This window comes from Jaculus jaculus, chromosome 1 (genome assembly GCF_020740685.1).
Source record: "Jaculus jaculus isolate mJacJac1 chromosome 1, mJacJac1.mat.Y.cur, whole genome shotgun sequence".
Classification (NCBI taxonomy): domain Eukaryota; kingdom Metazoa; phylum Chordata; class Mammalia; order Rodentia; family Dipodidae; genus Jaculus; species Jaculus jaculus.
The window spans coordinates 111,970,126-111,993,226 of record NC_059102.1 but is presented as its reverse complement, the minus strand read 5'-3'; the positions used below and the strand labels follow the sequence as shown (position 1 = coordinate 111,993,226).

The window sequence follows — 23,101 nt, the reverse complement described above, 5'->3', positions numbered from 1 at the left end:
TTCACAGGCAAGCGCTTAACCGCTAAGCCATCCCTCCAGCCCAGATTTTTTTTTTAAGGCAGTCAGACAGGGACTGGCCCACCTAAGATGTCACACCTGCGCCAGGCCTATCCCAGCTCACCCAGCCTCAGTTAGTTGTGGGCTTCAAAGTTTGACCATCTCTCCCAATCAGATCTCTCTTGAGCACTGCACCCTGCCCAGGTGTGGGTGGATTCCTCCTCTGAGCCATGGCTGATTGGCATTGATAGCTGGCACTGGTGTGCCCATCTCATTATCTGGGCCCACAGAGAAGGCTTATCTTCTCTGGCCCTTGAGCTGCCCACAAGGACATGCCTGGGTTGAAATGCCTAGGTTTGTGTGCCAGTAAGATTATCTCTCTCACACCCTGGTAGTCTAGCTGCCAGGAGGGGAAGAGACACTTTTTATTACTGTTTTTTTTTTTTCTTTTTAAACTCTTTGGAAATGCACGTTTGTTTTTTTAAACATTTTCTCACTTTTTTTTTTAACTCCAAGGTGTATGTTCCTTTACATGGGCTTCTGGACCATGGTGGATTTCCCCTCCCCCCATTTTACCTTCCCTTCCTCAGTCTTTTCTCTCCTTCACATCCCTGTGATATTTGAATAAAATGTGGTGGTTTAAAAATCATTTTCTTGGCCCGCGCCCGCGCCCGCGCCCGCGCCCGCCAGGAGGACGACGTGGAAGTTGTCGGAGCGGCGGGGCGGAGCCGAGCGCTAAAGCCGAGGACGCTGGAAGTCTCTGCGCAGTCTTACAGCGCCCGTGTCGGAGCGCCCGCGCGGCTTCATCATGGGTGGCTTTTTCTCAAGTATCTTTCCCAGTCTCTTTGGAACCAGGGAAATGAGGATTTTAATTTTGGGATTAGATGGTGCTGGAAAAACCACAATTTTGTACAGATTACAGGTTGGAGAAGTCGTGACTCCTATTTCTACTATTGGATTCAACGTAGAGACAGTGACATACAAAAACCTTAAATTTCAAGTTTGGGACTTAGGAGGACAGACGAGTATCAGACCATACTGGAGATGTTACTATTCAAACACAGATGCAGTCATTTATGTGGTGGACAGTTGTGACCGAGATCAATCGGCATTTCCAAATCAGAGTTAGTTGCCATGTTGGAGGAAGAAGAGCTGAGAAAAGCCATTCTAGTGGTGTTTGCAAATAAACAGGACATGGAGCAGGCTATGACTCCCTCAGAAATGGCAAATGCACTTGGTTTACCTGCCTGGAAGGACAGAAAATGGCAAATATTTTAAACATCTGCAACCAAAGGCACTGGCCTCGATGAGGCCATGGAATGGTTAGTTGAAACACTGAAAAGCAGACAGTAGTTTCATCCCATCACTTCAGCTCCTGAAAGAAATGTGACGTCACGTATTTCTTTGGAGTCAGGCGTGCTGCACATGACGACTTGTTAGAACTGTGACTGCATAGACAGAACTGACTTCAATGTTTGTAATAAAAAACAGTACTTGGTTAGAGGCAAGTTGATTAAATCCCCCAAATATTCTATGTCATGTAAAATATGTCTTCCTTCTTGTGTTGAGGTATGTATGCTATTTGTATGGAATTCTTAAACTCACTTCTATTAAAGAGTGCACTCTTCTTGGGGGGTAAATCCCTCCTATTTTTGAATTAGTGGTTGCATCTTGTTTGTACAAACACTACCAATTATGTTAGATGACGTTTTTCCTTTGAAAGTGAATTCTTTGGGCTGGAGAGATGGCTTAGCGGTTAAGCTCTTGCCTGTGAAGCCTAAGGACCCCGGTTCCAGGCTCGGTTCCCCAGGTCCCACGTTAGCCAGATGCACAAGGGGGCGCATGCGTCTGGAGTTCGTTTGCAAAGGCTGGAAGCCCTGGCGCGCCCATTCTCTGTCTCCCTCTATCTGTCTTTCTCTCTGTGTCTGTCACTCTCAAATAAATAAATTTAAAAAAAATTAAAAAATATATTAAAAAAAAATGAATTCTTTTCCAAAGATGAGACTCACTGATTTAGGTTAGGAACATAGTATGTATAATACAGCCTTCATTTGCTTAACTGACTAGTGTATCATAAGTTGTTTCATTCATAAGTTTTAAGTAGGTATGAGTGCTGTTTTGTTGGCTAACTTGAGTGACTTACTTGTCGTTGCCTGTTTACTTTATATGTGTACAGCAGCCCTGGGAGGGAGGGAAGGGCAGTAATATTGCTTTATGAATACAGTGGGTGGGGTGCGTCTGTTTCCAGTAGGGCTTCTACTAGTGAGGTGGGAATGAGACTCAAAAGTAAGGCTTTTGGGTCAGAAATGTTTCATGTTATATCTAAAAATGCCAGCATTGATAACACGATACTCTTTAACTCTTAAAACATAATTATGCTAAAGACAGATGTGGTAGCACATGCCTAGCATCCCAGCACTCAGGAGGTAGAGGCAGGAGGGTCAGGAGTTCAAGGCCAGCCTCAGTTCTGTAGTGAGTTCAAAGCCAGCCTAGGCTACATGAGAACCCTGTCTCAAAATTCAAAAAAACTTATGCTAAAGTAGTCATAGAACATTCAAAGAATGCTTATATGTAATCTTGCCTATACTAGTAAAAGTGATCAGTGACAGCAAAAATCCCAAATGGCTGTATTTAATGAATTCACAAACCAATATGGAGAAATATGAAAGGAAATAAATGATTCTTAAAAGCACTGTAAAAAAAAATCATTTTCTTTAGTTTGGATTGCCAATTCTTTGGTTAATTAACAGATATTAACTCAGGGCTTGGGTTCCAGGATTATTCCTAGGCACCTTAGCACCCCATTTTAGTTCCCCCTCCTCATATAATACCTACTGAAGCCTCCTCCTGTCACGCTTCCTTCTCTGAAAATTGTACCACTATCCATACAACTTTTCAAGCGAGAAAGTGACACGCTGTCACATCCTCCTTTCTTCTCTCCCCTACACAACACATTCAAACAGAACACAAGACTGATCAATTTTACTCCCTCCCTTGCTCCCTTCCCCCCTCCCAGCCCCCAGAGTGCTAGGGTTACAGGTGAGTGCCACCAGTTTTCTGTAGCACTTTGCAGAGTTGTTTCTCTTTTTATCTTTTGCTCCTTAATTCAATACTTCATTATTGCATGGGGCTGGAGAGATGGCTTCTTGGTTAAAGATATTTGCTTACAAAGCCTGACAGCTCAGGGCTGAATTCACAAGACACCCAGAGGCAAAAAGTGATTTGTTTGTAGAGGCAATAGGCCCCAGTGCCTTCTAGAACCACACACAACTAAATAAATATTTTATTTTTTAAAAAAGACTTCATTATTTCATCTGCGAATCAGCCTCTTAACTATATGCCTAACTTTGGGTCTCATAATGGTCCAAAATAACCCATGTGCATACTACCACTTAAGCACTTTTTCTGAAGCGCCAATCTATTAACATCTCTTCAAAGCACAAATTCCCAGTTCCTTAGTATACCACCCAAATCCTGATGAGCTAGTTTCCTTCCTGCAAGTATCCTAGCAACAAAGAACACATTCCTACCCAAGGTGGAGTCATATTTGCCATAACTGTGCCTATTTCTGCCTCAATTGTTCTTTCTCCCCTTTCTTTGCCTGATGAATTTCCTTAAGGTATACATGCAGGTGTTTATAGCACTGGGAAACCTTTGTTTTCTCCAGGCAGCATCAAAACCTTCCATTCTGTACTCATTTAGGTCCTTCTTTCTCTGTCATAGTACATAATGCACAGCAGTATTTACTTGTTCGGATAACTATCTTTACTGCTGAAGTCCTCAAGGAAAGTGACCTAATTCCATGTATCTCTTTGTGATTCCAGGAGTTACAGTTCTTGATATCAAGTGAGCATACTTAATCAAGGTATATGGAGTAAGTTAATATGTGTGAAATCCTAAGAGTCTCTTCTACAAAAGCTTGTGGCCCACCTAGCTCTCTGTATAATTTGAAGTGATAGTTATGCTTTTCTGTGGGATGATTGATCTATGTGTAGAACATTCTGCTCTGATGTGACACTGTTATTCAAGCTGACAGAAGGTGAAAAACATTAAAAGGAGAGCAGTCAAGAACCCAACATCACATCAAAGAACAATGATTCAGGGCTGGAGAGATGGAACAGTGGTTAAGGCACTTGCCTGAAAAGCCTAACAACTGCTGTTCAACTCCCCAGTACCCATGTTACACAGAGGCATAAAGCGGCACATGCATCTGGAGTTCATCTGCAGCAGCTAGTGGCCCTGGTGTGCCCACTCTGCCTGTCTTTCTCTACTTGGAAATAAATAATATTTGAAAAAGAAAGAACAAGGATTCAGTAGGGATTGTTTACATAAGAAAATAACCCACTGGGCTCTCTCCTCAGTCCCTTGCAAATATGAGGATCTGAGTTCAATCTCTGATACCTTTGCAAAATGCCAGGCATGGTGAAGTGTGCCTGTAATCCCAGCACTATAGAGGCAGACATAGATAGATCCCTAGATGTCACTAGCCATCTGCCTTAGCCTAGTTGCTGAGCTCCAAGCCAATGACAAATGCTATTGAAAATGAGGTGGACAGAAGAGACTTTGTTATGGCATCCATACAATGCACAAGGGCATACACACCCCCACACATACACATGTATTCACGTATACAATATACGTACCTGCATGTGCTCAACCTCCACAACACACATTTTATAACACCTACTCTAACAGTACTGCATGCAAGCTCTCTCTTTGTAGCAAAATGCACTGATGGTAGCTTATGCTTTGCTGCTTATCCCACAAAGTGGTAGAATCTACTTCAAGGTCATTTTTTTGTCTGGTGGCATAAGGTGAAGAGTGCACCGCAAGACTTACAGAACCAGACTGATACAAAACCTCCAGCTTCTGCCATGGTCACTTAGAATGTCTCCTCTTAGGGAGCCTATGCTCCAAAACCCATTTGCTTGTTTAGAGAAGTACAAGGCACATACCGGTAGGTACCCTGAGTGCCAGACTGACTCCTGGCTAACAGCCAGCCTCAACTGCCAATGATGAGAAAAGCATGCTTGACATTTAGCCTAGGAGAGCTTTCAGATAACGGTAGCCCCCACCAACATCTAACAGTAGTAACATTTAAAAAAAAAAAAATGTAGGCAAGAGCCAGCCAGAATTCCTCATCCATAAATCCTGATGCAAAATGGTTTTTTTTAGACCATTAGACTTGGGGTTGAAATGATACAACGAGGTGCCTGATATATAGCAACAGAGAACTAAAGCAGCATCTACAGTTGCTGATTGATTGATGGAAGAGGGACTTGATTATAAGAAATCACTGTGGCAAAATCCAAGGTGTGCTATTTGGATCTCCCTTCAAGAAATGGCCCATATTCCAACTGCAAAGGATGTAGTTGTCGGAAGCCTCTAACTGTTCAGGGTTTACTTCACATCTGAGTATTAGCTTTTCATCTGCATCCCTAACCAATGACTGTGTAAGACAATGGTAGCCAGCACCACATTCTTGCAGTGCTTCAGCTAATGGTTAAACCAATGGAGTAGAAAAGTTTAGCCATTTCTGTACAATTGGTGGCTCGTTGAATGAGTGATCTCTTTTCTACAAGATGCCCCACCCCCATCATCGGTCTCGCAGAGTCTCCATCTGTCTACTTCATAGGCTGATGTCTCCACCAGTTCAGTACAGCTTCCTCATAACAGTGATGTACCTGAACAAAATTGTTACACGCTTATTCCTTCTCAGTGTCTACTTCCTAGAAAGGAACACATACAACCGCCTTGCACTATCTTAGAAAACTATAATAGCAAAGGACAACTTATGATTTGTTTTACCTTACAAAACACACTCATCCTTACTAATGTGGCTATTGATCTTGGTTGCTAATGGCATGAAGTTGTTGCTTTCTTTATGATTATTGAAGTAAAATACAAAAATAGACTTCATTATTGACTACTTAGCTATCTCACAAACTAGGTATGAAAAAATGAAGGAAGGGATGAGTGGGTGGGTGTGGTGGTTTGACACAGGTGTCCCCCATAAACTTATGTGGTTTGAATGCTAGGTCCCCAGCTTATGGAAATTTGGGTATCTGGAATTTCTTGGGAGGCAGGTTATGCGTATTATAGCCAGTTTCTCCTTGCCAGTGTCTGGCATATTCTCCTGCTGCTGTTATCTATCTCATGTTGGCCAGGCAGTGATGTCCATGCTCATGCCATCGTTTTTCCCTACTTTCAGGGAGATCCCCTTGGATCTGCAAGTCAAAATAAGCCCTTTCTTCACACAAGCTGCTCGTGGTTGAATGTTTTCTGCCAGCAATGAGAAGCTGACTGCAAGAGTGGGCTAATCAGGCATCTTGATTTCACACCTGCCTGAAGAGAAAGGTAGATGTCTCCATGGAATCATAAAAGCATCTCTTAAAGATCCAACCGACCCTGGAAGATATTTGCTGTTTTAAAAACATACCTCAACTCAAATTCATTCATTTCTCAATAGCATCACAAACCCATACCTGAGGTTGCTTAAGAAGAGGTGGTCAAGCACGGAGTCAATGACACTTTTAGTCAATGAGGAGAGTCCTGAGACTGTATCTCCTGGTGTGATTACATAACCACTGAAGATGAATTTGCCTTCTGCTTCCTTTGCTGTTAAAAGTTGACCACGTTTAAAGTAGGTAGATGGTAACCATGAAGGGAATGTAAGTGTGTGTTGGTGGGGGGGTGGGGAGAGGGAAGGGAAGGTAAAGGAAAACTAACAATTAGTCCATTATTTTAAAATAGGAATTTAATAACCTACTGCATTCTGCTCTTTGGTTTCACATTTCTAGAACTATTTGCCATTTCTCTGACAGTTAACATTACCCTTCCTGTGGAAGAAAAGAATGCCAGAAGGGTTTGATTCCTCTGTTTAAATATTTGAAGAACTGGGTTGGAGAGATGTCTTAGCAGTTAAGGTGCTTGCCTGCAAAGCCAAAGGACCTAGGTTCAATTCCTCAGGACCCATTTAAGCCAGATACACAAGGTGGCACATGCCTCTACGTCTGGAGCTTGTTTGCACTGGCTGAGGGCCCTGGAGTGCCCATTATCTATCTACCTACCTCTTTCTTTCTTCCTTCCTTCCTTCCTTTCTTTCTCTCTCCCTCTCTCTCCCTCTTTCTCTCAAATAAATAAAAAATTAAAATTATTGAAGAATTAAGAGGAATTAGATTTGTCATAGCAAAAGTCATTATAGCAGCCAAAGGGCAGGAACTGGCCCACTGACTGGAAGCTGAACACCTAACAATGGCTATGAGCTTTTTGGAGGTTTGTCGCTGACACATGGGCTGCTTTATTCAATGGGCTGCTCTCTGCTGCTAAAGGAAACCAAACATTATCTGGCAATCATGTGCTGGAGAAGGCACAGGAGGGTACCAAGTAATTCTTTAAAGCTGCTTTGCCAGAAATTATATAAATATTAAAGAAACAGAGACAAATATGAAGGCATTTCAAGAGACTTCCTCTGTTAAATATAAATGTAATGTAACAAGAATTGCATTACCATCATCAAATGTTAGCTCAGTTTTCCATTTCGTCAGGTACATAGCTCAGCTGATATTTTAAAAATTGTTTTTCTAATAAAGCCAGCCAAGCATGAAATAACTTCTTAACTGCTTTAGTAAAGACTAATAGAGGAAATTACACTAATGAGAGGCTAATAAGGCTGACTAAGATGACCCAAGGAACACTCATCTCTCTCAGATGAGGCTGGTAGGGTTTATGTTCTTACTTTCTAAGGATGGATTTGATTTAGGGGAATTTATCAGTAGGGGGCATTAGTGTACTATCAGCAGGATAATTTGACCTGACCTGGGGACTAGGCACTCTCTGTAATGCTGAGCACTTTAGGATGATCAACAAATCAAAGCAGATAAACCATTTTTTCCTGGAAAATCTGCATGGAAATGTAGGAAATGAAAGTGAAACGTGTACATATTTCCCCAGGATAAGTGAAAGATTGTGTATGTGTGTGTGTGTGTGTGTGTGTGTGTGTGAGAGAGAGAGAGAGAGAGAGAGAGAGAGAGAGAGAGAGAGAGAGAGAGAGACAGAGACAGAGAGACAGAGAGAGACAGAGACAGAGACAGAGAGAGAGGAGGGAGACTGATATCACAGCAGCTGCAGACTAAGCATTTCCAATCCCAGGAATTGAGAACGACATTTGTAATGCAGTGAACTGGCATCACTAATGCTCACAGCTCCCACTTAATGGCAATGATGGTGAAATTAAACAGTTCTCTCTGTTAGAAACTTCTCCAGTGCAAGAAATGCTGGTCTATTTTTCTCTCTCCCCTTCTACTCATATAGGCAAAACAATGAAGTTATAAAATGAATGGGTTAGAAAGGGAAATTTGCAGCTCTGTAATAACATACAGGATGAGATAAAGAAGTTCATTTTCCACTTGGATACAAAGACATTCAAACACTAATAAAGCTCAGTGAATTTTTCCACATCCAACTAACATGACATATGTATGTCATATGCAGATAACTATGTATACATTATTACATTTTATCCAAAAACCTGATTGCCCAGTTTTCTTGACATCTATCTTCAAGAATATTTAGCTTTACAGCATGGAGACAGACTCTTGAGAATGAGTAAAATTTGGTATCTTCAGGAGCAATAAAAGGAAGGACACATTAAAGCACTTATCCACATGTACAGATTTCTCTGATTCTACTAGACTCATGAGAAAGCCAATTCTTACCCAGTTTTAGGGCTCATCTGGACGTTTTACCTTCATCCACTTAGTAAGACATCAATGAAACCCTTTCTAAGTGTAGACATAGGGTAGGTATTTCTCCCCCCAAAATTTGTCTTGACCTTGGGAACAGTGTCCCAAACTCCTGAAGAAGGAGTTTCTAGCTGATATTCTCTCTCTCTCCTTTCCATCCTTCTTCCTTTCCTCTCCCTCTGTTGTTCTCTCTTATACACAAACCATTCCAATTTAATTAATAAACTCTAATAGTACTTATTGAAGGTACAGAAGGTATAGAGTTTTTATTTTTATTTTTTTAAAGAAACTATACTTGCAGAGAGAAGGTAAAACCCTGAGGATATGTGTTGGTAGGAACAAGATAATAAAAGAGGGCTATTTGCTCTATATTTTTAGTTAATTATGAATTTGGATATAGGGAATGGAAAGGAAAGGAGGAAAGACAGTGAGATGGTTCTTCAAGATGAAATAGATAGGAAAAATTTTCCAGACTATATTTTTTTTTCAGAAGGAACATCTAACATCAGGGAAGGATCAGACACAAATTAATGAAAAATAATTAGGTGAGATACAATGGCAGCAGAAATAGGGAAAAGGAAGTCTGTAACAGGTCCTATGAAAAGCTGGTATTTCCTCTACATCCAGTTTACAAGGTTAGGTGCTTTTATACCTATTTTACAGGTTGAGAAAACAGAGACCCAAAGAGAAAAAGTAATTTCCCAAATATCCTCACAAGCAGGATGAGGTGGTGATGGACTCGAAATGCTAGTATAATTCACATCACTCCTTGAAGCCATAGGTACAGCCTGTCAGCAAGACAACTAAGGCAATGAGAACAGACCCAAGACTATTCCATTCTCAAAGCACCCTTGAACATCACAGAGGGCATGGACTGATGATCAGACCCAAGTAAGCTCTGCTACTCATTAGATCTGTGACCTTGGGCAAATCACTCATGCTCCTTTACTGCCCCAGTTTCCTCATTTACTTTGAAAAACAAAAGAAGTGGGGACAGGATAGAATCATCTGTCCAGCCCGCAGAAAAATCCTTAAAAAGACCATCTTCAGGAGCAGTAAGATGGAGACCCTTGGAGACAGTGGTCTCCAATGAAAATACAGGGTTCCAAGGACACTGGGGCACCTGGGCCAATTTTGTACAATCAGGAGAGCACACTGAGCTGCATCCCGTAGTTCTCTTGAGTTTCTGATGAGCCTGCACAGAAAGCTTTTGGAAAATTAGTTGTTTACTTTCAGAGACATTTAAAAATAAAGCAACACCATCAAAACTGGATCATGCAAATCAGTTTACCTTTCTGCCACTAATTGCACTCAAGTAAATGTTTTGTTTATGTACTCATGGCTCCACTCAGGCCTCTTCTCCCATGTTAGTATGCTTCTGCGAATAGGGAAATGCTGAAATGTTCATTGCATATGATCTTTCCATTTACTTTGAAATTATAAGCTTTGAAGATTGTATTTTAACTATGACATGTGGTTTGATGAACAAAAATGGAAACCTTGAAGCAGATTAAAAATGTCAAAATATATAAGAGAGATAATGAGGGAAATTGAGAGTACTAGGAATCATAAAATTATGAGTTTGAATAAATTTAGCAATCCCCTGATGCCACTGACAGTAGCAGTAAGGAAAATAACACTACTCTATTTACAAGTGGATCAATGGTGAATCAAGCTTCTGCCAAATAAGATAAGAGATACCTGCATGATTCTCTAAAATATGTTTCTGGTTTTGATTGTGACAACACAGATGACTATTCATCTTGTTCTTTTTATTTGTTCATTTAGATAGGGTCTTGCTGTGTAACTCAGGTTGGCCTTAAACAGAACAACCACCACAATTGTTTGGCAATTGAAAGAAGTCATGGCAAGGACACAATAATCAATAGCATACTCAAATGAGACATTAAAAAACATTGTGGAGCTGGAAAAATGGCTTAGTGGTTAAGACACTTGCCTGCAGAACCCAGCGACCTGAATTTGATTCCCCAGTACCCATATAAAACCAGATGCACAAACTGGCACATGCATCTACAGTTCATTTGCAGTAGCTGGAGGCCCTGGCATGCCCATTCTCTCTCCGGTTACAATAAATAAATACAATTATTTTAAAAAAACATTATGGAATTACTCTTGTTTGTTTTCAAAAGAACACAAGACTTGCACATTTCTGAGCCCATCACTCTCTTCACACAGATGATGAAGAGATGCAAAAGGAAGGAGAATCAAAACAGGAAGGCATACTTGGAAAGGAGGGTGCTCAGGGGTATGGGATAGGGAACTGAGAACAACAGAGGCTAATAAGAAAGGAATATAATCAAGTTAAATTATGCCCAGGAATTAAATTTCTCAATAAAAAGTTTTTAAAAGTACCAGGGAAATTTATTATAATTGAGAAATTTGGTAAATCCTTGTTTCATCTGTTGGGAGCAGCAGGAAACCAAATCTGAAACAGTATATCCTGATGCCAAACCAGAGATATCAGGCTACTAGTGTCTCCAAAGCAAACCATTGTTCTCTTCCAAATATTTGTGATAGGGCATCATTTTCCATTCCCCCTTTCCCTTCCTCAGATGGTCATGGCAATGAAAGGACTGGTTCTTGGGGTACAGTGAAAAAAAGCTCTCTTGCTTTGAAGCTTCACAGTGTAAACCCCTGCTCTGTTGTGTGAGCTTTCTTAAGTCAGCTTCACTAAGTCTCACCAAAATAAGGGAAATGATTCCTTATGTGACAGTGGAAAAACATCAACATGTGAGAACTGGTGTTCACCAACAGCCTCCTGCCAAGCAAAATTCTAGCCATGGACACTATGTCTATTTTCCACCTCCCTTTACCATTTCCTTTGTCCCTTATCCCTCCTAGTGACTCCAAACTAAACACTAGAAGAGATTACAGCAGTATAAAAATAAATGAAAAAAAAATTAACACAAGGGGCTTGGACTAATGAGACATCTCTATCACACAGTCCAAGGCTCAGACATCATTGCATAAGAAGTGACAGAAAGAATGTAGGAGCCAACAGAAGGGGAAGATTGCTCTGCAATAACATCTTCACGATACAAACAGGCTGTGGCATCCATGACCTCACAGTGATTGGCTGAGCTTGTAAGCTTAAGGACAGAATGTTTGTCCCACATGCAAAAGACTGTAGTTCAATCCCAAGTGCTACCAAAAACAAAAGAAAAGTAAAATTTCAGAAAAGAAAACAATTAATGTGCAACCTCCTGCCCCTGCACCAAACCTCTAAGATCCTAGCTTTGAAATTTTTGATTCTGTGTTTAAGCTGGAATGAGGCCAGGACACAAGAAAGGAGTGATGAAGAATGTATGAGGAGGTGGGAAAGGCCTTAAAGGTGAGGACACAATGAAACACATGTGGTATGAAAGCAGGAGGAAGGGAGATACTAGGTGTGGAAAGGTCAAAGCAGGTATAAAGGGATAGGTAAGGCATGGAGGCAGGAGGAGGTTTAACTAAAACTAAGGATGTATAAAAAGTATTTAGAACCTGTTGCTTTATAGGCTAAGAAATATATTTAAAAAATAAAAACTACCCCATACCTTTTAAAAACATGTTTCTGAATTCCTAGCCTTAGTGTTGGGTAGTATAAATAGTGTGGTGGTTTGATTCAGGTGTCCCCCATAAACTTAGGTGTTCTCCATGCTAGGTTCCCAGTTGATGGAGATATGGGAATTAATGCCTCCTAGAGGCTGTGTGTTGTTTGGAGGGGGGGTGGACTTATGGGTGCTATAGCCAGTTTCCCCTTGCCAGTGTTTGGCACACTCTCCTGTTCCTGTTGTCCACCTTATGTGGGTCAGGGGGTGATGTCCACTCTCTGCTCATGCCATTGTTTTCCCTGCCATCGTGGAGCTGCCCCTCAAGTCTGTAAGCCAAAAATAAACCTCTCTTTTGCCACAGGCTGCTCTGAGTTGGGTGATTTCTACTAGCAATGCAAACTTGACTGTAACAAATATGTATAAAACAGAATCTATTTTAGCTCACCAGATATTGGGGGGGGGGGAGGAGAGAGAAAGGAGAAGGAGAAAGAAGAAAAGGAGGGAGAGAAGGGGAGGGGGAGATCAAAATAGTTTTGCATTACTTCTAAAGGATAGGTTAGAGGATGAAGCTTAGATGGGCCTTCTAGTACTGAACACAGAATTGAGTAGCACCACCTCATCAATCGTAGCACCAGGAAACCACAGTCCTTCCCATATAGATAGAAAGAACAGACAAGAATATACTTTTCCTGTGGTATAGATGCGCCTTTCTCCACCCCTTGAGATGAAGAAGGAAGAAGCCGAGCCAATCATGTCCTGTTCCCTCCATCTTGCCTTTCACACAACTGAGTCTATCTCAGGGGAGAAGCAGCAGTAATAAGAAGTTTATAGCCTTGTGGACCTCCCTCTGTAGAATAAGAAATAGCAAGCATGGGCAATGTGCTTCTGTGAGCATCCATCATCTGCATTCATTGCTGCTCAGCAGAATGAATTGGATTTTACAATAATGAAATTTATGATAAAAAAGGAACTCTGCATCAATAACCCTTCATGTTTAAACAGACTGCATTTCAGCATCCCACTGAATCACTGAATACATTCCTGGCTTTATTCTGGAATGCACTGAAAGGAAAGATGATATATTTGGATTTTCCTCTTAATATATTTATTTCCCAGAGGTGACTGGATTGGTTCCAGGAGGGGGAGGGGAGAAGTGCTTATGCATTTGTAATGATCTCTGAAGCATGACAGGGAGTACTGATTTTTTTACAGCAGTAGTCAAAATTACAGTAATTAGAGAAAATACCCACTTCTTTATAAACAGAGTGTTAACTGATTCAAAGGAACTTAATGAGAACTTACAAGAGCAAGAGTCCTTTTGCCTCTGAATATTAAACATTAATTAAAGTCAGAAGGCACTAGTCAACTTGTCTCCGCTTTAGTCACTTGGCAAAGCACAGAAACTGGAGAGGCTGTGGATCTGCTGATGCTGTGGGCTGTGACCTCCGGATGGGCTCTCTAAATTCCTGACAGAAGATTTCTTACTGAAGAAATTCAGAGGTGAAAGCTTTTGAATGTGCAGCATTTTAGCACGAACTGCCTCATCTTTGAAAGATACTTTAAATGTCCTTTTTATAGCAAAGATCAGTAAAAGAAGCTGTATATGAAATATAGCTTGGTACCAATTATGAAATAAAATGTGCAAGTAAAATACTGGATAGAAGTACATCAAATCATTAGAAATGGATTTCATTAAAGAACTGAACATTAGGTGGCTTTTTTGCATTTTATTAGCCCTTGGTTTTTTTTTTTTTATTAGTTTTTTTGAGGTAGGTTTTCACTCTTGTCCAGGATGACCTAGAAATAACTATGTAGTCTCAGGGTGGCCTTGAATTCATGGTGCTCCTTCTATCTTAGCCTCCCAAGTGTTGGGATTAAAGGCTTGTGCCACCATGCCCAGCCAGTTTTAGATTTTTTAAATTTTTATTTATTAATTTCAGAGATTGGAAGAGAGCATGGGCACGTCAGTTCCTCAAGCCACTATAAACTTATTTTAAAGTGAAAGAAAGAGGCAGATAAAGAATGGATGCACCAGGGCTTCTAGCCACTGCAAATGAACTCCAGACAAATGTGCCATTTTGTGCATCTGGCTTTATGTGGGTCCTGGGGAATCAAACCTAGGTCCTTTGACTTTGCAGGCAAGTGCCTTATCCACTAAGCCATCTCTCTAGCCCAGCCCTTGTTTTATAAGTAGGAAAAGAAATCAAGGAAGTTTTAATGTCAAAAGCTTTTTGATTATTCTAATGGAAGAACTAATGTGTATCATCAAACTGTCAGAAAACTGTGCATGTCTGTGTGTTTGCATGTTAACGTGCTCATATGTGTATCTGGTGCCCCATGCCATGGCATGTACATGAGGGCAGAGAACAGCTCTTGGGCTGGTCCTTGCCTTTGCACCTCATTTGAGGCTAGATGTCTGTGGCTTCTCACCACGCTGCTCTTCTTTACTGCATTCACCATGAGCTCCTGGGAAATTCTCATCTCCCCATCCCATCAAGGGTCTGCAGCTGTGATTACAGAAGACTACCACAACATCTGGCTTTGCGTGCAGAGCACAGGGCTTGAACTTGGATACTCTGCCTTGAGCAGCAAGCACTTTATTCACTGAGCCATCTCCACAGCCCAGGAAAATTATTTTTGATTCTGTTTTAAAACCTGGGACTATGGAAAACTTGATGAAATGAAAAAAAAAACAAACATTCAAAACATAGCCAACATTTCAATCTTATATGGTACATTTGGAAAGGTTTTGTTATCCAGGCAGGCCTTGAACTTGAGATCTTTCTGCCTTAGACTCTTAAGTGTTGGGATTGTGGGTGTGCCTCCATGCTTGCTTGTGCTTCATCCTTTTGAGGCAGAGTCTCTCAGTCTACCCCAGGCTGGCCTTTAACTCAGGGTGATTCATCTGCCTCAGCTTCCCTAGGCAGGGATCACAGGACCTACCACACCCAGATATATATATATGAATGATTATACATGAACTTTATTCTCATTTCATTATAAAGCTTTTCTTAGGAATGTGTCACTGTACCTTTGATCCAATGATAAATAAGAAACTTCTAGAAGCAAACCTAATAGTTTACTCATTCTGAATTTTGAACTGACTGTTTTTGACAAGCATTTGATAGAATTGTTCAGTTTTGTCACATGAATCTTCTTGGGGGAATACAACTCAAAAGACTTTTCACTGATTTCCATGTCAGTAATATAATGACAGAACAGTCACTTAATTTATTTTGGCCCACTTACTTTGTATTCATCTATTGTGATTTGCCATTCTATTCCTATTGTTCCCCTTTAGACAACTCACTCTTCTTAAGATTTAGCTACTACTTGTCCACTTCCAGAAATTATTTTCTATTTTACTGTTTTAGAATGTGACTGCAGTTAGTCCTACTTTGAAATAGTCCCATCACAATTTATCCCATCACCAAAAGTGCCACTGGAATTCATGTCAATTTCAACCTCCGTCCAACTTTTTTTTCTCCCTGTGTGTTTAAGTTTATTAACTAGCCCTTTCTTTACTTCTGTGACCTGAACTCAGGTACTCCTTCTTGCAGGAAAAGTGCTTTATCTACTAAGCCATCTGGCCAGCCCCAGTGTTTGGGTTTGGAATCCACTGCACCACCACTGTGTGTGACTGGCGTGGTGGGTGCATGCACCACAGCTTCATCCAGGTGGGCTCATGTGAGGCCTGGCAGGGCTTGCTCACACTGAGGTCATGCGTAAAGGTTATCTGCAGAAGTGTTTCTCATTACATAGATTTGTTTTGCCTGTTAACTGGGAGGTCCTGGGGAGAGAGAGTATATGTGTTTCTTCACAGAGCAAAGTACCTCAAACATACTAGAGACTCACCTTTGCTTGTCAACTTGACCTGAATTAAAAATGACAACAGCCACAAAATGGGAAAAACTAAATATCTATGCCTACTTGGTAACTTTGGATTAATGCTTCATCCTTATTAGATCAAAAGGTTAGAAGCAGGTAGTTGATGTTGCTTAACCTCAGGATGGTTTGAGGTAGTGCTAATGTCCTACAATTAGCTCTGAGACTCTTGAGAAGTCTCAGGTCTGATTACGGTGTTGGTGCATTTGCAGAGGTCCTATGTGGTTGTACAGTTCTTGGGGGTACTACAGCATCCAGTTTTTATTGAGAGCTGAATCTCACAGGAAGAAAATCAAATCACAAATAGTTACACTGTGGAGGGTCAAGTGCAATTTGACATGCATTTACAAGAACAGCAATAGCCCAGAGGAGGGCATGTCTGATCAGGAAATGCTTCAAAGAACAGATGAAACTCCATCTTATCATGAACCCAACATCATCAAGAGCAAATTATTGGTTTTGAAGCTGGGTATTTTATGCACTGAAAAATATGCAATGGGAAAAATTCTGAATTCCTATTATAGAACCACATATGATCCCCACACTGGTTTAATTCTAATATTTTAAATACAAATAGCAGGTACTTTGATTAACAGTATTGATTATGAACTAGAGCTTTAAATCCCATTTAATTTATTTTTTTTACTTTTAAGTCAATTTATCACTATGGATGAACAACCATCTGTCTGTGCTATAGAAAATTACTCTCAGTGCAATTTCTTGGGATTCTCTTGCTGGGCCTCAGTGTATCAAAGCAGCCCTTTGGCTGCTGGTCTCTTCTGGTTAGCTCTGTATGCAGCCCTCACTGGGCAGTTCTCAGGTTTCCTCAAGTGCTAGCATCTCTGCTACTTTTGAGCCAGCTGCTGGTGCTGGGATGCCCAAATCCAAGGTCCAGCTTCCACTGCTGTCCTGTATGGTCATCCACACTGAGTTCTTGCCAGTCCACAGCAGGTCTTTCACCAAGGAAGACATATTTCCTGTTAAATGAAAGGCCCACTCACTGGGCTGTGAAGTTATGAGATGACAGTTCTAATGTAAATAAAACCATCAGCTTATTTTTGTCAATTTATAGAAAATTATTTGTCTATGTTCTTGTGAAATGTATATACACATATGACCAGATAAAACCAAACCAGTACTTTATTATGTTTTTCAAAAACAAGTAGTCAGTGCTTAAACTACATTGTTAACAAATGTTCACCAAGTTATATAATGAGATGAACTCCCTGCCTGTGTTCTTCTCCTGTTTCTATTGATGACACTGTTACCCACGGCTTTGTATCTCGATCTAAAATCACCCCTATCTTGTAAAGCTGAAAAACAGCCCTCCAGACTCCTTAGAGGGTCTATTATGAGGAATAAATAAGATCCTACTGTGTCAGAGCCTCTGAATCCAAAGGAGAGAGTTTGCAAAAGGGATTTTCTGTATAAACCAGAGGGTGAAGGTCTTTGCTTTTGTGGACAGTTACACACTAACAATAGTTAAATGCTCAGCGGGGTTGTGGGGTAGAAGAGGATTCTGGGTCCACATCCAAAAAGCTATGATCTGCTGTCCACTGGAGGCAACCATTACACTTCATAGTGAGGAACATAATTAAAGCCTTCCACTGTGGTGACTGAGTTGGTTTTCCTTCTCATTGAACCTGGAGTTACTGTGGCTCAGGCATCTGTCATTGATTGAATCTTTGCCGGAGTGATTTATTTCTTCTTTATACAGACGGCATGCTGGTGATGGTTTTACATTGGCAGGTGTACACTATGAGCCCTTTGGAGTGCTCAGGAGACTGGGGATTGGGTTTCATGGACTGAATGGAGAATAGGATGGTTGTGAGAATGCTGCATTCGCATGTCTACCCAGAAGTCACACCTGTTCAGGGATTTATCATTTGGTGTCATTTAAGACTACTTTACCAGCCATTCCTCCTAAAGTGAAAAAAAATCTTTAAATTAATTCCTACAGAGTACATGATATCTTTGATGTTTCTTATGGGCCATTTGTGAACAGAAATATTATCACTCATTACAACTGCATCTTCCCAAAACTAGAAGGCATAGCAGACAGATTTAATGGGTGCCATGCTTCACGTCACCAGGCAGGGCTAATTGGCCCAACTCAGTTTTACAACATTCACCCAAAACAATTGCCAGGCCAGCACTGTACAGTTATTCACCCATAAACTCCTAATTCCCAGAAATTCTCATCCCAGTTACAAAAATTACCTGTGCAGCTAAACACAGCATGAGCATAGAGTGAAGATGGCTGGAAATGAAAGATGCTCGAAGGACCCACAGCAGTCTGTAGCGTGAGATGCTTTGGAGGCAGCGTATCTTCCCTCCTTCTTTGCATGCAGTGCCTACTCGTGGGGATTTGATACTCCAGTGACCACCAGTTTCCCATCATACCCATCTACATGTGGTGTCAAATGACATATGTGCATATATATCATATGTGTATATATTGTATATAAGGTGTATATCATATATGCTACATATATGTGTGTATATATGTATATGTGCGGGTGCGCGCGCGCACGCACACACACACACACACACACACACACACACACACACACACTTGCCAAAAATATTTCAGCTTTGAAAGGAACCCAGGAATAAGCAAATACTCCCCCCTTTTGGTCATGTTTAGATTTTAGCAAGACCCACCCTAGTATTAATCTATGCACTCCACTCTCCCCAGGACTTGCCCCAGGGCTCAGCAGCCTGGGTAGCTTTACCAGGGTGCTGTCATCTGTCATGCACACCGCTGGGTGCCCCAATTTCTCAGGTCTTGAATTCTCCAGTTGCTATAGGGATGTCCAAGCATCTGCTCATCTCTCTGGGGACCGGTGTAGCTTCCTGGAAAAGTCACAAAGTGCGTCCCAGCCAAGGAAATGGTTTCATTGTTGCCAGAGCTGCTACTTCCATTTCACTAATCTCCGTACTGCCAGCGTGGCTAAAGAGCCTGCACTGCACGTGTGTCTATACTTCTTACTCTCTTCCCTTCTTCCGCTTGCTCATTTCTGGGGAGCACAGAAAAGGCTTTGCATTCTCTCATATAAATACTGTTGATCACATAGTTTGATGAATAAATATATTCTCAGTACATGTAGATTCTTAGTAAAAAAAAATACACATATGTATTTCTAAGATGTTTACTTCAGGGGACAAAAGCACAGGCTTTGTGATAAAAGGGACATCAGTTGTAATAAATATTCTACTTCTTCTAGGTGGTATGACTTGGGCATGCTATCCATGCTACCTCACCTCTCTGAATGACCATTTCCTCACTTTTAAAATAGGTGTGAATAGGGCTGGAGAGATGGCTTAGCGGTTAAGTGCTTGTCTGTGAAGCCTAAGGAGCCCCGTCCTAGGCTCGAGTCCCTAGGACCCACGTTAGCCAGATGCACAAGGGGACGAACGCGTCTGGAGTTCGTTTGCAGGGGCTGGAAGCCCTGGTGCACCCATTCCCTCTTCCTCTGTCTCTTCCTCTCCTTCTCTCTCTGTCACTCTTAAATAAAGAAATAAAAATAGCAAAAAATATTTTAAAAATAGGTGTGAATAATCACCTCACAAGGTGATGTGAGGAACAATTGGTAGGGATTAAGTGGCTAAAAATCAATGCTTAAACAGGCAAGTTACTCTGGTTTTGTCCCTTGTGGAGTCTTGGGGATCCAGAGAGGTCCCAGGCCTTCCACAGAAGCCAGCAGGAAAGGACCCTCTAATGAGGAGAGGGTGGGCCAAGGATTTTGCTCCACTATACTTGCCCTCTGACTACTGGGCTATATCTGGACATTTCTCAGTGTGTTTCCAGGAATTCAGTGCAAAGGAAACGAACAGCTACATGACAAAGACTCAGTGATAAGTGGGGCGAGGGAACATTGTTAAATAAAAACTACCAAGTGTAGGAGTCTAATAAGTTGGTTTCAAAGCATGCTGTTCTTCTTGCATCCCAGAATTTATCCTGCATCTGCTGAAACAGTAGTCCTAACTTCCATGATAACCCACTTCTCTTAGTTTTTTGGCTAATTTAAGGTATTATCCCTACAGGTAGCTCCATAGCTAATCCTTGATTGGCTAAAGCCAATCACACATTTAACCTTCTGCCTGCAATGATTGGTTGAGATATGGTCATATGGCTTAATGAGAGCCAATGAAATATCTTCTTGGGCATTAAAGAAAAGGAGTTTATATCATTGTACTCAAAAATATTTGCAGTGCCTTACAGTAGTGCCACCTAGCAACCAGTGATAATTTTTCTCTGCAGTGTACTTCTTGGCAATGCCTCGAGACATTTTTTTTTTTTTTTTGGTTTTCTGAAGTAGGGTCTCACTGTATCCCAGGCTGACCTGGAATTCACTATGGAGTCTCAGGGTGGCCTCGAACTCACAGCAATCCTCCTACCTCTGCCTCCCGAGTGCTGGGATTAAAGGCGTGCGCCACCACACCCGGCTCCTCGAGACATTTTTGTGTTCACACCTGGTAGAAGGCTGTTCCTGGGATTCAGTAAGACAGGGATGATGCAGGACACGGCCCACAAGTATGCAGCACCAGAGAACTCTCCCATCCAAGATGTTTAGAACCCCAGAATCAGAAGACACATCTACTCATGCTTGGAGTGTACTGAGGCTGCACTATTTTTGCAAAAACGCTGTGTTATGCGAGAAGTGGAGAAGGGAAGATGGCACAATGAGTCAGGGCATAAAATGAACCAACAGGCAAGATAGACGGATTCCCCGACCCTCTCCCAGAGCTAGGAGAGTTCTACCTTCCAAATGTGGATTTCACGTAAGAGTGGAAGAGCAGTGCCCTACTGAGGAGAGGTAAGGGATGTGGAGCTCTGACGGTTGCACACTTGTGTACCTACAGTGTTCTCAGCAGTCCAGCAACCAGGGGTATGGTGCTGCCTGGGGGGTGGGGGGATGGGGTGGGGTTGGGACTTGCTATAGTCTCTGGCCTAGAATGCTCCCTGCGTCTGTAGGTACTGTGACGCAAAGCACAGCTGACATGTTGGGAGCTTGCTGATAGAGCACAACATCTTAACTGCGTTCACCCGCTATGGCCTCTACTAGGTGCTGTATTGCTTCAGATTCCTTAAACATATTGCACCCACCTCTCTGGGTTGAGTATTTGCATGTCCCGCATGGCAAGAAAACTGAGCATTGCCTAGCTCAGTGCAATGGAGAATTGCAGGTGATACTGAGAGAAACAACAACAACAAAAAGTTTAGATAGTTCTACCCATCATTATATGTCCCTTTGTGACAATGACAATTATCCAAATACTGCAGAATGCTTCTAAATTTAGACATTAAATGCTGCTTTTCTCACAAACATTCTTGGCACCAAACAGCAAGAGTGAATTCAGTATTGTGCACCCACCTCACAGACCTGGGCAGAGTTGCTAGGGGTAGAGAACCTTACTGGGAACCCAGACTGCCCAGCTCTGTGACATCCAGTAGCCCAGCCACCTGCAGCAATAGCTGAGAATAAGAATAAGGATAAGGACTACACTTTAACTTCTTGACATTTTTACACCAGGGGAGAAGCTGAGTGGAGAATGTTAATGACACAACAGGCTTAATAATCATCCTTTCCCTTGCTCCTTCACTGACTTTAGCCAACTTCCCTCAAAGCTGTACACTTAGGTGTGTGTGTGTGTGTGTGTGTGTGTGTGTGTGTGTGTAAGAGAGAGAGAGAGAGAGAGAGAGAGAGAGAGAGAGAGAACCTAGTAGAGACTTTTTATGCCTCATTGTCCTTCCCAGTGCTCATTCTAATCATTTCTGTCACTCTGCTTAGCAACTTATTTTAAGGTATTTCAGCAATTCTTTTTTTTTCTATTGGTAAAATCTTTAAACGTCTTTATTATCTTTCTGTTTTAATAATTATGTAATGCTACCTGCTGAGATTTCTGGAGTCTTATTCATTACATTTTAAAAGACAGTTGTTCAAAGTTTCCTTCACCACACAAATAACATCTGAACTAAAGAAGCTTTTACTTTCCCATATGTTATCAATGATTGTAACAATAACAACAGCAGTATTATTTACCATCTCAAAACACTGTGCTATGATATATAGTATTATTTTCATTTTATTCTCATTCTTGTGAGATAGGTAGAACCATGCTATTTAAATCTCTTGACAAAAGAATATTGAGTCTTGGAGAGGCACAAATTTGCCCAGTATCATGCCAAATGGTACCTGCTAATCAGGACAGAGCCATACCACCAGCACAGTCATGGACTGATTCTAGAGTTGGCAATCAAAGACTGTATTCTAGTTTTAGCCTCTCTCATTCTCCAGTTTTTTTTTTTTAATTACTGTGTTCACCTCATTGAAAAAAAATTGAAATATTTTTATTTTTATTTATGTATCTGTGAGAGAGAGAAAGAGAGAGAATGGGCATGCTAGGACCTCCAACCACTGCAAACAAACTCCAGATGCATGCACCAGCATGTGCATCTGGCTTATGTGGCTCTGGGGAATTGAACCTAGGTCCTTAGGCTTGGTAGGTAAGCACCTTAACTTTTAAGCCATCTCTCCAGCCCCACATTTACATTTTTAAGCATCATATTGACAAACTTTATCATCTAATCTTTCCAATTAACAGGACATTAAAAATACTTGGGATCAATTCCCAAGAGTGAAGTTACTGAGTTGTGTGTAGCCATTTCTTTGGAATTGCAATATTCCCTCCTAGAAGGTGAGAAATGCTCATGCAAGTTAACAGGCTCCGAGAGCTCAGGACATTACAGGATCACAAGGTCTTCCCCTGTGGTATGTGCTTAGTAACAGTAAGTACTTGGGGAAGAGACTCCAGCTGCTCCAGCTGGCTGCTAGTTGTGCAGGGAGCTCCGGGTATTCAGGCGATGCAGCTGTCTTTGGATCATCATGCTCGTAAGTAACCCCAATAAACTCGTTG

General features: G+C 41.4%; 1 protein-coding gene and 1 pseudogene across 2 annotated transcripts in view; one reads left to right on the top strand and one right to left on the bottom strand.

The window, feature by feature from the left end:
* Plppr1 (phospholipid phosphatase related 1) overlaps positions 1 to 23,101 on the bottom strand; it is a 301,657-nt gene that overhangs the window by 84,125 nt on the left and 194,431 nt on the right. The gene's annotated exons all lie outside the window — the stretch shown is intronic.
* Positions 798 to 1,458, top strand: LOC101607821 (annotated as a pseudogene).